This window comes from Emydura macquarii, unplaced genomic scaffold (assembly GCF_026122565.2).
Source record: "Emydura macquarii macquarii isolate MOO-44397 ecotype Brisbane River unplaced genomic scaffold, CSIRO-AGI_Emac_v2 contig_2825, whole genome shotgun sequence".
NCBI classification, from domain to species: domain Eukaryota; kingdom Metazoa; phylum Chordata; order Testudines; family Chelidae; genus Emydura; species Emydura macquarii.
The window spans coordinates 1302559-1325072 of record NW_027132962.1 but is presented as its reverse complement, the minus strand read 5'-3'; the positions used below and the strand labels follow the sequence as shown (position 1 = coordinate 1325072).

Here is a 22514-nt window from a genome sequence, read left to right as displayed (position 1 = left end):
ATGAAGTGAAGCAGCTTACCCAAGGTCCCACATTAGATCAGTGACTGAGTCCAAACAAAATCCAGGAGGATCCTGACTCCAAGTGCCTTGTTCTTATCGCTATTTTCATGGCCTGGTTTTCAGAGATCCTACTTAAGTTCTGGGATGCGGGCAGGCTAAAAGCCCCTCTCTCAGCTTAAGGGGAGGAACTGTCTACTGAGCCCGGGACTCAACTGATTGGGGAGGAGGAGACAACAAATGAGAAAACAAGGAGCAGACATGAAGGTCAAAGTAGTAAACAAAGGGAACCTGAGCGGGACTGATTTTCAGAGGTGCTGGGCACTCTCAAATACAACTGACTTCAATGGGAGCTGCAGGTGCTTCTCTGAAAAATCAGGCCCAATCAATTGTTAAAGGTCCATCTGACTGAAATAGCCTCAATTAAGTAGCAGAAACACTGCAATTAGTCTCCCTTCACCACCCAACATTGACAGTGAATGGAGAAAAGGTTGTTCTTTAACCTGGTGTATTAAAGTAGCATAGGTCTATTCAGCAGCTTCAGGGAACACAATCTGTATTTAGACAATGATATTTATAATGCAACACTGTACTCTGATTCAGTTCCCAGAGGACAGTCTGTGCTGTTTCTATTGCTCTAGTAGAAGTGAACAGCTGTCTTATCTATTTCCCAAAGCTCTGATGCAAACTAAATCTTCTCCAGTCTCCACTTACTTTGAAAGAAAAGGTACTCTTGGATGGTTGGTAGGTGCATTGTCTCTGGTGTTCCTTTTGTGTGTTCTTCAGGGTCATTATTTAAACTATAAAACTAGGAAACAAAAAATGTCATCAGGCACACAGTAGAGAACCTGCCACAACATAGAAACATTATGTGCCTAAACCCTTCCCCCTTCACACAGCAAAGTTCACCTTTCCCCATGAATGCTTCACTAAAATGAAGGTAAAAAAGGGGGCTGGGGGAGGATTTGTGTAAAAATAAATACATTTCTCGGCCCCCCCTAAAAAAAAAAAAAAAAAAGAAATTGAAAGCAAATGATATAGCTTGAATCTGGTTCCTGTAGCCTGCCATTCATAGGGATAAGGTCAAGCCTGAATTAGTTTCCATTACATCTTGCATTCACCAACGTTTATATAACCTTGCTGATTTAATACACTACAGACTGAAACCTGGCTTACAAACCAAGAAGATCTAAAGAGGTCAAAAAAATAGCTGGAGGGGTCTTTCAGGTTAATTTAATTTCTGGCCACCTCTAATTTTAAACAGTTTTGCTTTCAAAAAGCCAAGACTGCAGTCTTTGGGCTCTCTCAAAGAGAAGGCTGAATGCTGCAGCTCCATGATCTTTTAGTTTTTCCTTCCCCACTCCTATCAGTTTCACATATCTCTTATCCTTCTCTCGGAATTATTTTTACATGCATCGAATAGCTGGGAGCAGTCTAAGTTAAGGCATATCGGTTAAACGGGGGAGAAAGCTTGCACTATCACTGATGCCTTTTAATGTGGATAGAGAGAGTAAGTCTCTAGGCCTGTCAATTTGACACCTTTCACCAGCCACCACTAATTTACTCATAAATGTGCTTTTAAAGTTTTTTTCACAACGTGTATAAGACCCTTATTCCAATCCAACATGATTTTAACTTTACAGCTAACACATGCCATGTGCCTAAAGTCCTGCCCCTTTAGACTGAATCAGTTTCACCATAGTAGCATGAATGGTGAAAACTCAAGTGCTGTATGAGTTCTGGCTCATATATAACTTATTCAGGCTAAATATATATATGTATTCGTCCAATGTCCCTTCTCCTCTCAATCCATTATCCATAATAATCCATTGTATCCCCATGGTACTTAATCATCAAAGCAATTTTAAACCTCTTCTTGGAGATCAAATGGCTCTTTAATCCATTTATTTACAGTTTACTGAGTTATACAAAATTAATCAGAAGCATAAATTGGCTACTGCAGCAAGATACTTCCGAAGCCTGAAACTTTGTTACACAGTAATTCTCAGAGCACCAAAAGAAAGGGGGAAGAAAGGAACAAATCTCCTGTTGTCTGTTCCTGTTGTCATCCTTTCTTTGTCAATCTCTGTGATCTCTGCCTGGTCAGTCCCTAACTTCACTGAAATAAATTAGCATTACTAAGGTAATAATATAGCTAATTAGTCTTCTATTCACAATGGGTGCTTCTTTCACTATCTTCCAGTATCCGTCATGCCAAGTTAGTGGGATTTACTGAAGCCATTTAGACATAATTTAGCAGCTCCTGTAGACAGAAAACTACCCAAAGAGAAACCACATTCCTCTACAAATGTCTCACTTTATTGTTCTACGTTTTTACAGCAATGTCTACCTTCCCCTCCAAATTTCTATACTTGGCAACATGATGGCAAACTTGGTGGATTTAGTCACTTCTGAACACTACCGTTATTCATTACCAGTCAATGTTCCTCAGAGCTCTTTAGAACTGTTTCTGGCAGTACAGTCAGACTGCATAGACAAATGCAGTTGCTATTACACACCCATAATAGTTCACACATATCCTGAATACCAACTCCTGCCCACTGCTCCATGGGCATGGGGAACCCTGACTCAGTAAAATTGTAGTAGGGATGAGCAGAATAGATAATTTTGTACATAGGTTTTGTTAATTCCAAAGAATCCCAACAGCCCTGAAATGCAATTATCTCTGTTGTGTAATGTAGGAGTGGATACACACAATATCAATAGTCATCAGTTTAGGACAAGAAGTGAAAAACAATACCATACTCAATGGACTCTGCTGGGAAGTTTCAGTGGACATATTCTCATTACACAAAACAGAATTTGGCCAGATTTTTGAGTTAACTTCCCATTCATATTTCTACCAAAAAAATCATTGTCACAAATGGTCAGTGCCTTGGTTTTACTTCTCACCCAAAAGAAGATACTAAAAACATGATTGAGTTTTCCAGCCTTTAAGTAGTCTAACTTGCAATAATGTAAGTGTAGCAAAGCATTGTGGATGATATCACATTCAGTTTACAGAATAGAAAGCCAAATAAAAACTGCTAGAGCTACAGCAGATTTGGAAATAATGTCACCCAATTAAAAATTATTCATGATAATCACTTCTTCCTTAAAACAATTTTACACTTCACTTCACTTCCAATTATTCGTATGTTTAAAAGATAGTAATTGGACTAGCATGTTGATAGGGGGTAATGGTCTTCTGCTCCTAAATAATGTCCAATGACTTTATTACTATTATACCAAATGGTTAACCTTCATTTTGCCTAATAAACATTAAAGTGTGCATGACAATTGCCCACCATGCCATTACTGGAAAGCTGTGCTCTGGTTGGCTTTGAGAACAGATTGTATTTATGCTACTGCTAATCAGATGCCAGTCTATTCACCAATGCACTGTTTGATTTTTTTTAATTCCATACTTACATGTTTCATAAGTTCTAAGACCAGAAGGAACCATTATGATTATCTAATCTGACCTCCTGTATAACACAGGCCACAACTTTCCCAAAATAATTCCTAGAGCATATCTTTTAGAAAAACATCCAATCTTGATCTAAAAATTGTCAGTGTTGAGAATCCATCACTACCCTTGATAAATTGTTCCAATAGTTAATTACTCTCACTGGTAAAAAATTATGCTGTATTTCCAGTCTGAACTGTCTAGCTTCAACTTCCAGCCAAAGGATCATTTTTTACCTTTCTCTGCTAGACTGAAGAGCCCATTATTAAATATTTGTTCCCCATGCAGGTATTTATGGACTGCAATCAAGTTACTCCTTAACCTCTCTTTGTTAAACTAAACAGATTGAAGAAGCTCAGTCTATCAATATAAGGCATGTTTTCTAATTCTTTAATCATGCTTGTGGCTCTTTTCAGATCTCTTTTCTGTTCACTTTATCAACATCTTTCTTGAACTGTGGGTACCACAACTGGATACAGTATTCCAGCAGCAGTTGCACCAATGCCAAATACAGAGGTAAAATAATCTCTATTCCTACCTGAGATTCCCCTGTCACACTGAGGGTATGTCTTCACTGATAGCAGCAAATTCACCACTGTCAGATCGATTTATCCGGATTGATTGAGCGAAAGTGAAGGCCCGCTCAATCGATCTGGAAGTCAATTTAATAAAACCAGTTCCCTAAAAAGCAAGCGCTGCGTCAACGGGTACACATTTCCCATTGGCGCAGCATAGTGGAGATGGCGTGCAGATGGAAATTTAGGAAGTTGACATAAGTTATGCAAGCTACTCTGCATAGTTTGCATAACTCCCATTGACTGCCGCCGAATTTGCCTGTCAGTGTAGACTAGTCCTGAGAGTTCACATTCAGCTGATTATCCACCACGACCCCAAATCATTTTCAGAGTCATTGTTTCCCACCATAGAGTGCTCCTTTCCTGTATGTATGGCCTACATTCTTTGTTCCTAGATGTATACATTTACATTTAGCGATATTAAAATGCATACTGTTTTCTTGCACCCAGTTTTACCAAGTGATCCAGATGGATCTGAATCAGTGACCTGTCTTCTTCATTATTTCCCATTCCCCCAGTTTTTGTGTCATCTGCAAACCTTATTAGTGATGCTTTTATGTTTTCTTCCAGGTTCTTGATAAAAATGTTAATTAATGTAGGGCCAAGAACAATTCCCACTGGGATCCCACTAGAAACACACTTGTTTGATGATGATTCCCTATTTTCAATTACATTTTGAGACCTACCCGTTAGCCAATTTTTAATCCTTTTGATGTGTGCCATATTAATTTTATATCATTCTAGTTTTTTAATCAAAATGTTGTGCAGTACCATGTCAAATGCCTTACAGAACTCCAAGTATATTATGTCCACATTATTAACTTTATCAACCGAACTCGTAATCTCATCAAAAAAGATATCAAGTTAGTTTGATAGGATCTATTTTCCATAAACCCATGTTGATTTGCATTAATTACATTACCCTCCTTTAGTTCTTTATTAATCGAGTCCTATGCCAGCTGCTCCATTATTGATGCCAGGTATCAATGTCAGACTGACAGACTTATAATTACCAGGGTCACCCCATTTTCTCTTTTTAAAAATGGACACATTAGCTTTCTTCCAGTGTTCTGGAACTTCCCCAGTGTTCCAAAACTTACTGGAAAAAAACATATATGGTTCAGCAAGCTCTTTTAAAACTCTTGATTGCAAGGTATTTGGATCTGCTGATTTAAAACTAACTACTGATCTAACTTTAGTGGCTTCTATTTAACACCCTCCAGAGATACTAGTGGAATGAAAAAAATGTTATCATCACCTTATGATGAGCCTATATGACCTGTTTTTTCTGAAAATACAGAACAGAAATATTTTACACTTATTATTTTACACTTCTGCCTTTTCTGTATTATTATAAATAATTCTACCATTTCCATCTAGTAATGTACCAATACCATTGTCACAATTCTTTTTGTTCCTAATATATTCAAATAATACCTTATTGTTCTTAGCTCTGCTGGCCATAGATGTCTCCTTGTGTCCATTGGCTTCCTTTATCAATGTTCTTGCTTGATTGTGGCTTTTTGGGGCATCTATTATGGAATTCTGAAATGATTCCCAATTATGATTCACATTTTTCTGATTCAATTCTTCTTCCCAGCTAATTTGGCTCATAATAGTTTTCAGTTTTTGGAAACTGGCCCTATTAAAGCACCAAGTATATACATTACTGGACAGGAGTTTATTCTTCGTACACATTAGAAATATCATCTAGTCATGATCTCACTGAAATACCATGATTTTAAACTTTTAATGATAAATAAGAGCCATTTAAGCAATTAATCTGGTTAATATTGTTTTGGTTGAATCATTGAGTAACAGCAGTGAGACAAATTCAGAGGAGTCTCAGGAAGAGAAAATTAAAATAAGTTATCCCTGACTTTATCTAACACCTTCTTCTGTCAAGTTACACCAATTTAGATTTCTGTATACTCACATCAAGAAGTGTCTGCAAATAAGTCTAAGGGGTCTGATTCTCCTTTCAGTTACATCAGTTTTGTACTTGCATAATGCCATTGATGATATGGACTTATATCTGTTTTACACCCGTGAGAGGAATCAGGCCCATGGAGTTTAGCTGGTTGTGAAGGAGTCTTATTTAATCCAAGTAGGCCATCTTATTCTGCTCTTATTGCATTGGTGTAAATCAGGAGTAACTACCAAAATATTGAACTTCACCCTTGTAAATAATAATGTAAGTAAGAAGACAATCAGGCACAGGGAATCTAATTTATATCACCTTGTATGTTTTTTCTGATATAGCCCAGTATTACAGTCGCATCACTTAGATCATCTCCCAAATCTTAAGTCACGCAGTAAATTAAAGTGTTTCGCTAACCCAATAAAGATATCATTAACCAATCAAATAACCACCATATTAGCCTTTATCATTGAACTGACTGAATGTATATGCTCTCACATGGCCCTGTTGTATTAAACACTCCCTCACTGGACTATACCTGAAACAGAATCTCTCCAGTCTCCCAGTCATGGGAACTGAACCACCTGTTCCCAACCACCCTGCCTAAACCCAGTCAAAGATGGCAGGCCTCCAGAGATCCCCCAGAAAAATCTTCATTACTGGAAATGTACTAGAGGTGGAAAAATAAGAAAGTGTCACAACTCTTTTTAAATTTAAATCCAGTATATGCAAACAGGAAAGGCTCATGGACTAGAGGTTTTAGGAACTTCAAAGACAGAATTAGACAGGTCATTCCCAGCGATTTACAGTGTACAGTATATATCATAATGTTCAGCAACCAATTATCTCAGTATCGAATGTGGAAGGATTTAAATATTTATATCCTATCTATAACATTTCATATGGAAAGGAAGGATTTCCTAGTGGTTCGGGCACTAACTTAGGACTTGGAAAACCTCAGTTCAAGTTCCTGCTCTGCCACAGACTTCCTGTCTGACTTTGGGCACTTCACTTAGCCTCTCTTTGTCTCTAATCCCTATCTGTAAAATGGAGATAATTACACTTTCCCTATGTCACAGAGACATTCTGAGGATAAATATAGTAAGTGGCACTAAGCATCACCATGGTGATGGGGGCCATAAAAGTACCTTAGACAGATGGATGCAGTGCTCATCACCCTAGTATCGGAGCACTTTCCAGCAGTGTGTAAAGTGACATGATTAACATCTCTCATGTGTGGTCCTTTCTCATCCTCTCCCCCAGAGAAGAATTGTTCATGCAATATGCCTGCTGGGAAGAGAAGGAGCGAAAACAATTCATTGCTTTTTAAAATTATTAAATAGCTTCAGGAACATTATTTAAATATGGGGTGTGGTTTTCTGAATTCCTTTTATTATTTAATGCATGAATGCCAAAACACACACAAAATACAAATAATCATCAGAGCAAATAAACCTCATCCTCATGTCCCAGCTACCTATGAAAAGTACCAAAAAATGCATAAAATTTATCTCCAAACTGCCACAAGATGGTGGTATTTCAGAATATTACAATTATGTCTGTGTACAAATAGGCAGCAGGTTATATTGTTTTTGGCTGGTGTTATATATATATATATATTGTTGTATTCATAAGGGTTCAGGGTCAACTAAGATGTAGTTCTATAACCAGGTGACTGGGGAAATGAATCAGATAGCTCTACACTACTGTGCAAGATCAGTTGTTCAATTAAAAAGTGACCTACAAAAAGTGTAATACCCAAATGCAGTAATGTTACCAATATGATGTGAATGCTCCCACAGGCTAAGAAGCATAGTCACCTCAGGGATATATAGTGTGAAGACTGGGCAAGGTGGTGGGGTGGAGTTTATATTTATATATATATATATATATAAATATATATACACACATATAATACAATACATATTTTAAGAGCACTTTTCTATGAGCTGGTTCCGTTCCCCAGCAATATTCTTTGGAATCACAGTACATCTCAACAAAACAGGATCTTACCAGCCAAGCTGCCCGCCTTGACAGAGATAAATGGAGAAGGACCTGAAATAAGAAAAATAAAAATGTGCTTTAAGTAATGTACTGAATAACCCTCTTAGACTAATGCACTGAATAACTATCTTAGACTACCTCTAAGGAGGTGGGGAATTCAGCACATATTGGTAAAGTTGCTATAATTTGGTACCATATTTTTGTAAGTCACCTTAAAATTTAGTAGTTGCCTTTTGGGTCTATCATTAAGGTAGCCCCTCATACCATAGTGATGCAGATGAGTTGTCATCAGAGTAATCCACCATCATCTTTTTATCTGCATCTGGAGAACTCTTGGTTACATGTGCTTAGTGACTTTGCTCCTTTGACATTTACAATGGCAGTAAGTTGCAAGAACACCAGCTAGACCCCTGTGTAGGGTTGGAAGTGTTTGTGCATTTAGGATTTGATCCAGCAGGGTGCTCTACAGCCTCATCTTCCACTGATCTTGCATCTAGCAGCATCAGGCCATGAACACTGAAGACTTATACAAGACAGATATGAAAGACTTACAGTATGTTCCTGACCTTCCCATAGAATTGCCTTGTTCTCCTTTCAACTTCAGCAGGAACTAACCTTGTTGATGACATGTCACTCCTACTTCGGGGCTGATCCTGAGAAGTGATAAGTGCCCTCAACTCCCTATGAAATTAATAGGTACATCGCTAGGTATTCCACAACCATGTAATTTACTGTAGAATCCACCTATTATTATAAATTGTCATCTGTATTGCGGTAAAGGCCCCGGCCCCATGTGCAAGGTGCTGTGCAAACACATAACGAAGAGTTGACTCTGTAGCCTTGTGGCTGGAGCACCCAAGCTCCATTCCCCCCGCTCTAATAAAAAGTAATGATGCTTATAGCTGAGGCTGGTGGACACTTTCCTTTAACAGGAATCAGCACTGCCTGAGTTCCGGCTTGTCAGCACAGAGAATCCAGCCTGGATGATGAGATTTCGGCCCTCAGCAATATCAGGCAGGAAAGTCTGCATGTTCAGCAAGGGAATAGCAATGGTAAGAACTTAAAAGATGAGTTCCTTGTTATAACTATGCCAAATGTTAACCGTTTGGGCTGAAATTTTCCACACTGGAAGTCTGCCTCAAGCCTGAATATTTGAAATCTCAGCTAAAACAGTTTGGCTGTTTCTGAAACCAAGGATAGGGAAAATTAATTGTTTTGCCCATTGTTGTGCATGTGCCATCCCTCACACAGCAACTGAGCATGTTCCATCCCAGGCTGCCCGGACTGAGCAGTACTTTCCTAGAAATTGTTCCTCTTGGCTGTTAGGGGCCACTATCGGACCAAACACAGAATTGGATTTGGTCCTGCTCTGAGCAGGGGGTTGGACTAGATGACCGCCAGAGTTTCCAACCCTAATCTTCTATGATTCTATGGACCGGGAGCAGGGAACTGCCTCTTCTATGCTCTCAGTGCTCTCCCAGCTGACACCCACCCAGTGTGGAGGGCAAGGTGGAAGCAGCCTAATATAAATGGGTGGGTGAGGTTCTGTGGTCTGCGTTGTGCAGGAGGTCAGACTAGATGATCATAATGGTCCCTTCTGCCCTTATAGTCTATGAGTCTATAAATGCAGAGGGATAAAGAATGGGGAGATAGGAGGGAAAGAGGATTAGAAGCAGTAGCCACAAGGGTGGGACAAGGCAGGCCAGAGGATTGGAGGGAATAGGAAGAAGAAGGAGGAAAAGGGATTGGATGGAGAAGGATAGGAGCAGGAGAGTGGGGGAAGAGGATTTGAACATGGGTGGGAGCTGGTGACCAGACCGGGAGGTGAAGGGTGGGAGGATAGAAGCAGTGTGGGAAAGACAGAAGTAGGAGCTAGGGAAGAGGAGATAGGTGCAGAAAGGATCAGAGAGAGGCTGAGAGGGGAAATGGGGCAGAAAGGGTCTGTAATCACTAAAGAATGCTTTCCTCCAGAACCTGAAATGAAACAGATTATTTGTGAGTCTCAGCATTCATCCTATGGACAAAATAGTATATGATCATGTCATTAAAGTCTGTTGCAAATGCACAATATGGGCTGAATTAAGGTTGCTTGATTTTGCCACCTGAATAATGTTCTTTTAAGGTAGTTTTATGTAATTCAGCTATACTGAGCTATGAGGATTTATGAAACCTTTTAAGTCAGATATCTCCATCTGTGCTTGGCAGAGGAGTTTACTGGCACTTAGTGCATAATAGGCTGGTAAAATAAAGTTAGGTAACAATGAATTAACTGTAATGTTAATTAATTAATGTTTTTCCTATATCAAAGCAGCCAGTGGAGACTTCTCTTCTGTGTTCATTCACACTGAAGTTCTTGTACCTTAAATAGCGGATGGAGTGATTTGGCCCAAAATTTAACATTTGTGGCAGAGGTTGAAACTCTGTTGAAGGACAAGACAGTGGTGGTCTACTTTAAAATTGGTTCACTGTGTGCCATAGCTTTGTGCTTTGTTATCTGTACCCCTTAGTTCCTAAGGGCCAGATGAAGACTTGCCCTTTGCTGTGATGTTACAAGACAATTTAAACTGCTCTCCTTAGTTCACTCAATGGTATATTTAGCTTCCATTTCATTGCTGCTTCGCTGGTGTTTACCAGGGACCTGAAAGCACATCAGCTATAGAAGGATGTGGGGGAAGCATAGAGATCAGAACTGATCTCTTCCCAGATGTCTACTTCCCAGATGTCACAGAGCTAAAGGATTGTCACGAGGCTAGGATGGATGGTATATGACCTCTCAAACCAGACACTTCCAGCCCTTTTACTGCCCTCATCTTTGACCACCCAGTTAAAGGAGTGAAATGGCTGTTGCTAGTCTCTGTCCCTTCTGCCTCCGATGTTGCTGGGCTGTCAGTACCCAAAAGAAGAGTTGCTAGGTCAGTGATCAGCCTAAAAGGGTGTTGGAAAAGGAGGACTGTCAGTGGTCACCTTCGATCTTTGGTGCCCCCTTGCAGCAAGACCAGGCAACCCAATAACTCTGCCTCGGTTTCCCTCCTTCATCAATGGGCTGATGGCCATCTAGCCCCCTTGTTGATTCTTTGTTACCACCTCAGCTCTCTGGCCAAGTCTTTGGTAGTCCTTTCACCTCTCAAGGTGCCAAATAGTCCAATACTTCATGAGATCAGTCATCCTAAATGAGGGACGTACAGTCCCTGGCCTCTTAGCATATGGCCCATTTGTTCAGGGTCTTAATAAACCCTCTTGCTGGGTTTGGTAGGGAACCTAAGCCACCCACTCTTTTGGGTTCCTGGCCAGAGACCCCTTATAAAGTGTTTGGCACCAGTCTGTCTCCATCCCTTTCTGTGTCCCTGCCCTTCTTCTTACCATGCTTCTCTTGCAGGCCATTCCTCAGAGTCATACCCTGTGGTCTTCTCTTCCAGAGGATCTGGTTTCCTTGGCAGCTTCTCTCCAGTCTGTTGCTGAAGGCCCTTCCTCTTTGTGACTCCCCAGCCTCTCTGGCAGCCTCCCTTCTCTGCCACTCTGCAGCCATTTTATCTCTACAGCAGTTGTGAGGCTTTCTATCAGCTCCAGCAGGAGGCAGCAATCAGTTTCCCTATTAATGATTTAGTGCCTGAGACAGTGTGGGGGGTCTGTACACCCCATGACAATAACCCACTACAGAGAGATAAGATGCCTCCATTATTTGCAACTGCACTAACATCAGAAAGACCCATTGTCACATGTATCTTCTCTTCAGGACAGCCCACCCATGGATCACTTCCTTAGACCAGCTATTTATTCTCTAGTTGTTTCCATGGAGAACTTGGCCAATATTCTCCCAGCAAAGCATGAATGACAATGATATATTTTCATACTTGTCTGGATTAAAGATCAATGATAATGCTTGCTACAATCCACAGATTAAACATTAGAATCTTGTTATGCAAGATTATTTGTTCATATAAAGACATGTCCAATCTATCTTTGCCCATCATGGCTAACATTTGGGATTTTTCATCATCAACAAGGCTTCCACTAGGGCATCAGAATGTATAAACCATATCAAATTCATATGCAGTTAATTAATATGCCCATGTAGGGTGGACACTGTGTCCAACATCATCATTTCATCATCAAAACTCTTTAATTATATCTAAACTCTCTATTCTGAAGGTAATCCCATTAGAAACTGAAACAGAGCGGCTTAAAGAAAGTATAATGCTTGAAAAGTCAAAGGCGAGATTACAGGCAAAATTCAATCTTCTGTATGTATCAGCCTTTTTTGATTAAAAATACAGCACTGAGACTCAGATTCTACTTCTTACGTTAGGTATGGTAGTAAATGATATACCCCCCAATCTGATTTCTATTCCTTACATCTGATGAAGTAGGTTACAGCCCACGAAAGCTGACGCCTGCAGAAATTAAATTTGTTAGTCTTTAAAGTGCTACAGAACTCTCGTTGTTTGTAGAAATAGTGTGTAAATGATAAAGTCCATAATGCCTCTCTCTCTGAAAAGCTCAGTCTCCTCCTTGTTTACAATGTCTATACTTTGAAATATAAGGGATTGAGCCTATAAACTTTACACAGACAAAACTTCCATTGAAGTCAATGTCAGGTTGCCTGTGCAATGACTTCCAGACTGGCCCTAAGTGAAGAGATATGGTATTCTTATTTATGGAATGCCTGGCCACTATTGATAGTCAGTCATTCTAGCTTTCATCGACCAATGGTCTGATACACTATGGCAAATCCTTTCCTTTTATGTTTACTTATACTAGTTTAAGCACCATGACGTTTCTCATATATCTGCCATGCCATAGGGACGTATAAGCATATGTAATATACTTCATGTTATCACATAGTGTGTTTTACATATAATACATCCTTCTCTCTAATCAGATGTTGGAAGGCTGAGAAAAAATTGCTTTTATTCATAGTAGGGAGTTAAGCACTTCCTGTCATAACATAGTTGTCACTTCCCATGGAAAAGCCCCTGGGAAAGGCTAGGAAGGGAATATATACATCCTGGTATCCCTTTGCAGTGTTTCCTCTGACTTTTTTCCATCAGGGGAGGAGAGCAGGTTTTGCCATCCCTCCCTGCCATGGAAGAAGCAGGGAGTTCACCCAAAACCATGCAGCTGCAGTGATCAAGCAGAGGCAGAACATTATTTGCACAGGGATCCTGGATCTCCACACTGCCTCCTTGCTCCCCGCCTCTCTCTTTCATCTCCCTGCCCCTGTATCCCACCTTCACTGCAGTCATACTGATGGGACTCTCCTTTCTATGGGTAACAGCCCCTGGAACCGCCCTTTAAAGTCCTAAAGCTTCTGAGCAGATTCCCCATAAAAATGGCAGCAGAACAATATGAGTCCCCTCTCTTCCCTAAACCCTGCCCCTGGCCCTCCTATTGCTCTCAGTCCCTTCCACTCCCCAGCCATGAATCCATACCAAGCACAGTATCTCTAAGCATCCTGGGAAATGAGAAGAGTGCTGAGAAGAGATGTGAGCTGAAAGGAATGAAATCTGAAGATGGAGAATCCTATCAATGCTTGTATAATAAGGTCAATCAGGCTCCTCCATGTAGTTTTAGAATCTTAGTCTGCTTGGACCAGAAAATCCCTCAGACAGTCCCCACTCCTGAAGAGAAGAGTGTGTTTTCCTTGATATATGCCTCCATTTCTGTTTCAAGAATAATGCCAGTGTTGTTTTTTTTCTTTTCTCTTTATACGCTGAATAATAACGGGCTTCACACTGAGGCAAATAGAACAGATTTGTTTTACTCTTGACAATAGTTATTAAAAGATTCTCCCTGTTTTAGCATCATCATTGTCCTTTGTCTAGCTAATTTCTTCCTCCTCCATAGAACCTCTCTTATTCTCTTTCCAGATCCATTACATAATCCTTCTAACTTGCCACAAAGGTATATCACTCTAAGAAGCTATTTTTAGGGCTACGTGCAGCTCTGAGGCCAGGCACATGACCCTTCAATGGGATTTCTACCTCTAATTGACAGCAATCTGTAAAACTGTAAACCACATTTTCTTTTTATCTCAATAGCCAAAAACATCCAGACTCCCCATCATGAGTTTAAATTTCTCAGTTTAAATTACAAATATCTAGGACTGAGACTGCCATTGATCTACTTTCAAGGGGATAGATTCTATTCTCTTATTCCAACCACTTGCGCTGTTCAGGTGGCACCAGGTGGTTGGAACTTGGCCCTACCTGGCCAGCTAAAGCTAATAATTTCACCTATATGGGGGAGCTCACCTGGCATAAACTGGTGTAGCCAGCTCCTGACCTACACCATCTGTGCCCCCACTAGCCTAGAGGGTATGTCAGGGCGGAGCAGAGAGTGCTTGCTCTCCACCAATTCTCAGCTTGTGACCATGGCCAATTCTGGTTTGCTAAGACTGAGCCCTGGCAGCCTTAGAACCAGGTGGTCATACTCATCTCCCTTTGCCATTCCCTTTCTTTGCTATGCAGATATTGATGCAGGAGACAATTTGGGCAAAAATGTCAGTGGCTCCACTTGAAAAGTTTTGCACACAGACAAATGGCAGGACCAGTCTCTTAAGCACATAGGGCAACCATGGGGGAACCTTAAAACACATCACTGATATAGAAATGCCCACAGAAAACCTGTTAAGCTGGCATTGATGTTGAGAGCAGATACTACTGATTTAAGGGTAAGAAAACATTGCAAGAACTTGGCACCTATCCTAAAAATAAGCATTGCAAATGAGGACATTCAGAGCCAAACGTAAAAGAACCTCAAAGATGTCAAGGTGTGGAATCCACCCTTTTGAAAATGTAGTACAAAATAATTACCATAATGCTGAACTAAGCACTCAGGTGTAGTGACAAATGAGACAGAGATTAGTCACCCAGATAATAACTGTCTTTTGCATCACATATGTAAAAACTTAATAGTAAAAAACCAAACACTCCTGGATATGATGATATATTACTTAACTTGCATACAAAAGGCTTTTTACCATAATTCATACATAGATCTTAGTTCTAGGACATTCAGCTAGGATTCCAAAATACCCAGTTCCTCTCACTAATAAAAGTAGTCTTCAGGCCAGATGTAAATCAACATTGCTCCATTGAAGTGACGAAAGCAACACTGATTTACACCGGTTGAGAATCTAGCCTGGAATTTTGACATTTCTGATGATACATTCAATGCTTATGTAAAATTATTTCTTTGCTATCCTAAGATGCATGCCTGTATCTTGTGAAAAACATTTCTATTGTAAAAGAAAAGTGAATAAGGGCTCAGTGTGGCTTCCTCTGAAGTCATAGTAACCTTATCACAATCTAGCCCTTTCTTTTTCCATCAAAGAGTAACAAAATTGTTCCTACATTTTAGCTAGAGATTTCTCCATAAATAAGACAGATTGTAAAATGAATTAAAATATAAGAGGCCAAAGTAATCTTTGCAAGAACAAGAATAAAGTTCCACTGATTGGTATTCATTATGGGGGTGCTGAAATCCCAACCTATTATTAAGATTGCCCAAATCTTCCCGTTACAAGACCCTGTTTACAAGCTGCTTACAACTTTGTGAGACTCTAACCCTTTGGGCTGAATTTTCCATGCTAGGTTACTCCCGCAAACTGATTTGGGAGGAGAGAGTAATTACAGTCAAATGGCTCAGCTGTTTCTGAGAAAGAGAGGGAAAATGTTAATTTTCCCATGTTAAAAAGTAGTGTCACCACTCTTCAAAGGTGATTTGATTTTCCAGGAGCTCCTTATCCAAAATGTCATAATTTTGCTCAGCAGGGGTAAAGCTTCCTTGAGCAGTAGGTGATGGGGTGTAATATTTGCTCAGATGCATGACTTTGGGAGAGGATCACTGTTCCAGAAGAAGAAGATCCTACAACGAAAGCTTGCATCATATGTAGGTTGGCCAATACTGGAGCAGTGGTGAAGGCAAGTTTCAGCTGCTTGAATGCATGTTGAGCCTTCAGTGACCAATGGAACTGGATATTTTTCTGGAGTATGGCAGTGTGGGACTCGACTTGTTTTGGAAAATTCAAAATGAACCTCCTGTAAAAGTTCGTGAAGCCTAAAACATTGTAGGTCGTACATATTGCAGGGGGATGCCCTGTTGCGGACAGCCTGGACCTTGTGTTGATCCATCTTGATTCCTCCCAGGAACAGTATTAAACCAAGGAACTTAGCTGTGGTCTGATGGAATGCATACTTCTCAAGTTTAACATAGAGACCATGTTGTCATCGTCTCTCCAGGACTGTGCAGTCATAAGTGGAATGTTCATCTGAGAAGATTAATATATCATCTAAGTATGCCACCACGAACTGGTTCAGTAGGTATCATAGCTCATCGGTGCTGCGGCATCAGTCAGTCTGAAAGGCCATAGTGGGTCCAAAAGGCAGGCTCATCCCTCTCTCAGATATGGACAAGGCTGTAGGCTCCCTGGAGATCCAGTTTCGTGAATATACAGGCGGCCTCCACACAGTCCAAATAATCAGGGATTAGAGATAGCAGGAAACAGTTCCAGATTGCTATCTGATTTATTTATCATCTGATTTAGGGCTTGCTAATTGACACAGAAACAGGGGCTGCCGTCCTTCATTTTTATGAAAAGGACTGGGACACCAGCTGGTGAAGTCAACTTGCAGATGAATCCCCATGCCAGGTTCCCTTGAAGATAGTCTCACAGCAAAGCCAGTTCAGGCTCCAACATTGCATATATCCACCCAAATGGTATCTTTGCCCCTGATTGAAGTTCTCTAGGGCAGTCATAGACCCGATGTGGGGGGAGGCTTTCTGCATTTGTAGGGAGGCATTTTAGCAAATCACCAGGTGCCTAAGTCATTGTCAACTATCAAGATGATCAATTATTTTGTTTATTGCTTATTTTTAGGAACAGTCAGTATCTAGTTCAGCCAAGGCAAAGCGAGAAGGGAGAAGGGGTGAGCATGACTCTCTCTGCCCTTTTGAACCTGACTTTCTTTACCCTTTTACGTGCAGAGGTGACAAGCAGGAAGTCAGCACACCTCCCAGACTAACTGCTCAAAACCACATAACCACATCCTGTTTTGACATTCCTTATAACCTTTACCTTTGTTTGACAATTATTTCCATTTTGATCAGCTATGCAGTGCTTTTTGATTGACATGTTACTGTATCTTGTGGGGTATAAGAGGGAGGTAGCAAGCCTGAGTCATGTGGATCACTTCATGGATACATTGGCAAGATCCCCAGGCTCAGATAGAAGGACCGGCCATCTGGAAATCTGTGACTGATTATATAATAGCAATCCCGTGTGAATTGTATGCAGAGATGATAAAAAGGTATATAAGCTGGAGAACAAGATGAAGACTGTCTCAGACTTGTGTGGGTAATATTAAGTTTTAGGGTACTCTAATAACCTATTGTATTGTATTTGCTTAAAACTAGTAAGTTGAGACAGTCGGTGAAAGCATTTTTGATGGGGGTTGCTGGGAACCATTAAATAAAGCTTTAAAGTTTTGATTTTTTGATTTGTGTCTGGGCTAGCCATACAGCATGCAGATGAACCACATTTCCTTTGGTTTTATTGCCTGATACCAACTCACAGAGTCTAAAAGTTACTGGGTTGAGGAACCCTGGACAACACATTCTGCTTCTCAAACACGTCAGTGTAGTCATAATACTTGCGGGGAAGTTCCATAGTTCCACCAGTGAGTGTTTTAAGGTGGGCAACTACATTTACATGGGCCTTCTTGGGTCTGGGTGCAACATTCACTGGTCCCTGGCCACGCTGTCAGCAGAATTCTGATGGGAAGGTGACCCGCTCTCAACAGTGAATGCGGGGATCATGAAGCATCAGCCAGGACATGCCAAGGATTAGGTGAAAATGTGAGGAATTGATCATGCCTAATTGTATTATTTCTTTGTGGCCTGAAGACAGCTGGACCTGAAGACAGCAGACAACTGTCAATTGGGTTAGGCATGGCTTTGCATGGCAGGGAAATCTCTAGCAGCATCTATAAAATTGTTCACTACTCCCAAATCAATGAGGGCCTGCTGGAGGGGAATCCATCAGGGCTCCCCTGGGATGTACAGCTGGATAGGAACTTGAAAATGGGAAGCCCCTGGATGGGGCTCAAGGTGCATCTCAGTGAGGACTAGGTGCAAGGAAGTTCTCTTTTCTTAAGGCCCAGGCTGGTTCCCCCACCATGCCTGTACCAGCTTGTTTACCCAAGCTCCTTGGCATTTTTACTGGGCAGGCCAAGATGGCGTGGCCAGGTTCGCCTTAGTAAAAGCACAGGTGGTGCTGAGGTCACCATTCCTTTTCTTTGGGTGTGAGTCGCTGATGAGCCGGATTAGCTTGCATGGGTTCATCAGACAATACAGAAGCTGAGGTCATGGTACCACATAGGAGGCTGCAAGGAACCTCTTTTCTCCTTTATTCATTCTTGTAGCTGATTATCTATGCAGATGGTAAGGTCCACAAGGGTGTCTAGGCCCACTGGTGTCTCTGTGCGGGCCAATTCATCTTTAATTTCTTCCCACAAGCCCCACTGGAACAGGTACATCTGCGCTACTTCATTCCACTCAGCATCCACTGTGAAGCAGCAGAAGCAAGCTGCATAGGAGGCCACTGTAACTTGCACCTGCCAGAGTCCCCTCAGGGTGGCCTCGGCCATTTGAACCTGATGCGGGTCATCAAAGTTGGTTGATATTGACTGGAGAAAGGCACCCCAGTTTGACAGCACCAGGCTATGGCCTTCCAGCAGGGGAGAGACCCAGTGTAACACATTTCCTGTCAGCAAGCTGATTACCGAGACCATCTTGGCCTGGTCAGAGGCATAGATTTGAGGATGCATCAGAATGAGAAGGTGGCATTGGTTTATGAAACCCCAGAATTGCCGGTGATTCCCATCAAACCATTTGAGCAAGGGTATCGCAGACCCCTGTTCAAGCACAGTGTGGCTAGCTGTGTTTGCAGTGTGGTATTCTAAGCATGGAGCTTCCTTGTTTGCTCCGGCAGCCACTGGTTTTCCAAGGTCAGCTGTGCAACTTGGGAGTGCAGTGCTTGATTATCCACCTGGAGGCAGAGGGTCCATTCAGGCAAGTTCGATGGTGACTGCGTTGGTGCTGTTGGTCCAGGCTTCTCACACTGGGATCTGCTTTGCAGGGTTATTGTGGCCCAAACAAGCTGTGATGGCCAACTCATAGGCGGCCAGACCTAGTAGTCGGAGCCAGAGTCCACGGTGATGAGACAGGAGTCGAGAGTCAGCTGGCTCAGGATGCTGGGAGATCAGAATCGGAAGACAAACTGGAGGCCAGGAACCACAAGTCAGATGCCAAAAGTCAAGCAAAAGGAGCAGAAGCAGGAAGTATAAGGCACTCAGTCCAGAGCAGGACAGAGTCCTGTGATTCAGAGAGCTTTCAGGTCCTGCAGCAGGCCAGTCAGCAGCTTTGGGATGCCGCCAAAGTTTTGGGACTTCAGGGGGTGAAACTTCACACTGGGACTCAGCTTCATGGATCCCAGATGAGTAATTGTCAATATATTGCCAGGTGGAGTGTTGGAGTGTGGCTGTTCTTGTGGGCCTGGGTTTGACGCCCATGGGTCATGACAACAACTGACTTTTTTTCAACATTTTCATTAATGATCTGGAAGAAAATATAAAATGACTACTAACAAAATTTGCAGATGACACAAAGATTGGCAGAGAGGCCAATAAAGATGGGGACAGTGCAGTCACCCAGAGCAATCTGGGTCACGAATCGAAATATTTTATTAATTGTTTTTATTTTAAAAATCTTAAGGGTACATGTTCCCTCTTACAGATTGAAACCTCTTATCTTATTTTCTTGCTGAATGTGTTTCCTGTTTGTGTTGTAATGAAACAATTTGACACTTTGATACGCTCAACAACAAATTAAGAGAAGCACTCAGGGTAACTAATTAGAGGAGCAGCTGTTTTCAGTTTTCCTAGAAAAATAATTTTTTCCTAGAAAATTTGGCTGAAAGCTCATCCTCGTTGAGAGCGGAAACCAATAGCAACAAGTGTCATGAGCACCCACTACTGTTAGGTGGGTAAGAAACAGCAGTACTGAATGGGATAAGCACACCACATAGCTTCTAGCACAGCACATAGATGTTTCTACATCAGTGGGACTGGAGACCAGTTTTTCAACAGACTCTCAGGCCTTGTAGAATACCCAGTGTAATAGGAACCACTAGAAGTTGACCCTGCCATATGACAAAGGTATTTACCTTTAGAGGCTTGATCCAGGTCACGTGGGCCAAGAAATAACATGTTCGTTTCTTTGGGTTATGCCAGCTGTGCTGCATGTCAGACCCTTACTGCATGGCTCTGGGAATGGGATTCATACCCATGCCTTGAATACCCACTCACTCCAATGAGGAAGGAGGAAGACTGGGACTGGGAACTGGTGGGCAAGGAAGGGGTAAAAAGAGACAGACAGACTGAAGAAGAACCAGAAGGGGAGAATTGGAACTGGCTGGGCAAGACAGCTGGGGCTAGGTGTGGGAAGGAGAGACTGTGAGCAGGCAGGGAAACTGGGACACAGACAGCAAGCCAGGAATGGGAAACTAGGACTGGCTCTGCAAGGAGATGAGAAATAGAGACTGGAAGTGGGCTGAGAGGTTGGGGAAGACACAGGACTGGGACAAGGACAATTTGGAAGGAATAGGGAAGAAGGGATCAAAAATAGGGAGGAATGAGCAGAAGGGTCAGTGGCTACTAGAGAACATGTCCTTCCATAGCATGGAAAGGAACCCAACATTCCTGAGTGTCACCATACCTCTGCTGTCAGCAAATGTCTGTGAAACCCAGCGTATGTATGTCTCATCCGCCTCCAGTGTTGGCCCAGGTAGAGAATAACAACCTACTACTAGTAGCACTACTATCAGTTACTCTGTTAGCTCAAGTGGTGAGATCTGTGTGGTAGATCTAAACATTCCTATGCTGCTGATGACCCATGTGTGTGTTAATATGATGCCACATGATGGGATTTCTGGGTTTTCAGTTTGCTTTTTAAAAAACTAGGAAATTAAACAAAAAAAATAATTAAAAAAAAAAAAAAAAAAAAAAAAAAAAGCATTAACTTGCAAAGTCAAACATTCAAAAGATAGGAGATGCCAGAATTAAAATGGCCTGTGCAAACTTGATTTGACTCCTTGCACATATGTACTATGATACAGTCTTTAATTACATTATCATATATTACTTTTTTCCACAGAATGAATCAGGGTTTGCTAGTGCCAGAGACTGTTGTCTGTAAGTCCCCCTGCATCTGTGGCAAAAGTTGGAATGTGTGCAGTAAATGAGGCAAGGGGTTGCAGGAACAGAAGGGAAGGTCTCATAGTTAAGGCAGTTGAATGCTGCCCTGGAGAACTGGACTCTATCCTGTCTCTGCCAGAGTTCCTATGTAATTCTGAGCAAGTCACTTAATTCAGATATTTCGCATGTGGACACTAATTTGTGTTCCTCATTTTTTGGATGCCCAGCTTGATACCTTAGGTCTCATCTGCAGAAGAGCTGAGGACTCACAGCTGCAAATGAAGTCAAGACTTTGAACATATAAAGTACTCTGAAAAATAAGGTCCTAAGCATCTCAAATTGGTCACCCCAAATTAGTGCATGCTTTTGGACTTAATCTCCCTGTACTTGAATTCTCCATCTGTAAAATGGAGATAATGCCATCCCCTAATCTCACAGGGATGTTGTGAAAATAAAATAGCATTTGTAAAGCACTCAGATAGTATACTGACGAATGCCATAGAAAAACCGATGAGCTAACCAATAAATCAGTATTCAGAATAGGATTTGAATAGAGTAAAGTAAATAAGCCCTGGGGGGCCCCACACTAAACAATGAGAATAACACAAAATATTGAATAGCTGCTCACTAAATGTGCACTGTCCATTCTGTGCACTGAATGAGGCAGGAATGATGTGGAAAAAATAGTGTATGATCAAGTAATTAAAGACCATATCCTGATGCAGTGGCTGCTTTAAAATTCCACAGATTACATTAATTCTGGCATTTCCTATCTTTTGAGATCTTAACTTCTCAACCTTAATTATACTCTTGTAATGTAGTTTTGTGTGTGTAATTAACAATAAATAATAATAATAATAATAATACAGCACAGTTTTGGTAAGCCAAGTGTCATGGTGTGTGTGGAGATTATATAAAATCTTGATCATATTAATTTATGTAATCTAAGGAATGGTGAATATAATTAACAAACATCATGGGGCATGACCCTGTTTTGGATAACAGACGGCTTAGAATAAATAGAAGTCTGGATAGCAGTACAGTAGTCATTTACACAGCAGCATAGTTTGACACATCCCTTTCCAAGACACAGATTGAAATATATTTCCTGTCCATAGGTAACACTCTAGATTCCCCATGAACTCCAGTCATATCCAACAGTGACTCCAATAAAAAAATAATCTCTACTATGTATCACTGTGTAACTCCAGTTCAGGGCACAGTGACTCCATAGTATCATCCATCAATAGTCCTCAAGTTGGTGCTAGAGGGAGAATCATTTCTTATTAGAAAAC

The 22514-nt window shown here is 41.2% G+C and overlaps 1 long non-coding RNA gene across 1 annotated transcript in view; it reads right to left on the bottom strand.

The window, feature by feature from the left end:
• The window catches only part of LOC137166292 (uncharacterized), a 55776-nt gene extending 55638 nt beyond the window's left edge, over nt 1-138 (bottom strand). The window contains exon 1 of the long non-coding RNA XR_010923633.1: nt 20-138. This is a non-coding gene — a long non-coding RNA (uncharacterized lncRNA). The remainder of the gene's footprint in view (nt 1-19) is intronic.
• Nucleotides 139-22514: the final 22376 nt, after the last annotated feature.